This window comes from Penaeus monodon, chromosome 19 (assembly GCF_015228065.2).
Source record: "Penaeus monodon isolate SGIC_2016 chromosome 19, NSTDA_Pmon_1, whole genome shotgun sequence".
Taxonomy (NCBI): Eukaryota; Metazoa; Arthropoda; class Malacostraca; order Decapoda; family Penaeidae; genus Penaeus; species Penaeus monodon.
In genome coordinates this window covers 14,875,313-14,875,666 of record NC_051404.1, presented here as the reverse complement: position 1 = coordinate 14,875,666, position 354 = coordinate 14,875,313, and the positions used below count along the sequence as shown (strand labels likewise).

At 41.0% G+C, this 354-nt stretch overlaps 1 protein-coding gene across 1 annotated transcript in view; it reads left to right on the top strand.

Moving 5' to 3' along the window:
• LOC119585340 (gonadotropin-releasing hormone receptor-like) overlaps positions 1-354 on the top strand; it is a 107,275-nt gene that overhangs the window by 76,417 nt on the left and 30,504 nt on the right. The window lies entirely within an intron of this gene.

Genomic DNA, 354 nt, shown 5'->3' with positions numbered 1-354 from the left:
ACATACTCACGTACATACGCGCGCGCTCACCCCGTCTCATTGTTCCTCCTCCATTTACTTTATCGTATCTCTATTTTTCCTCATTTGCATCACTTCCCTCATCGTCCTCCTCTCATCACTTCTTCTTTTCTCCCCTTTGATTCTTTTTTCACTTTTCTCCTTCTCCCCCTTTATCCATCTTCTCTCAATTATTCATTCGTTCTTTCTACCTCTTGTTTTTTTTTTCTTCTTCACTTATCATCCCTTCCTCTTGTTCTTCCTACATCCTTTCTGAATTCTCTGTTCTTTATCCATCCCCTTCTTCCTCTTTTTTCTCTCTCCTCTCATCCTCTCTCTTTCTTCTTTAGGGTTCCC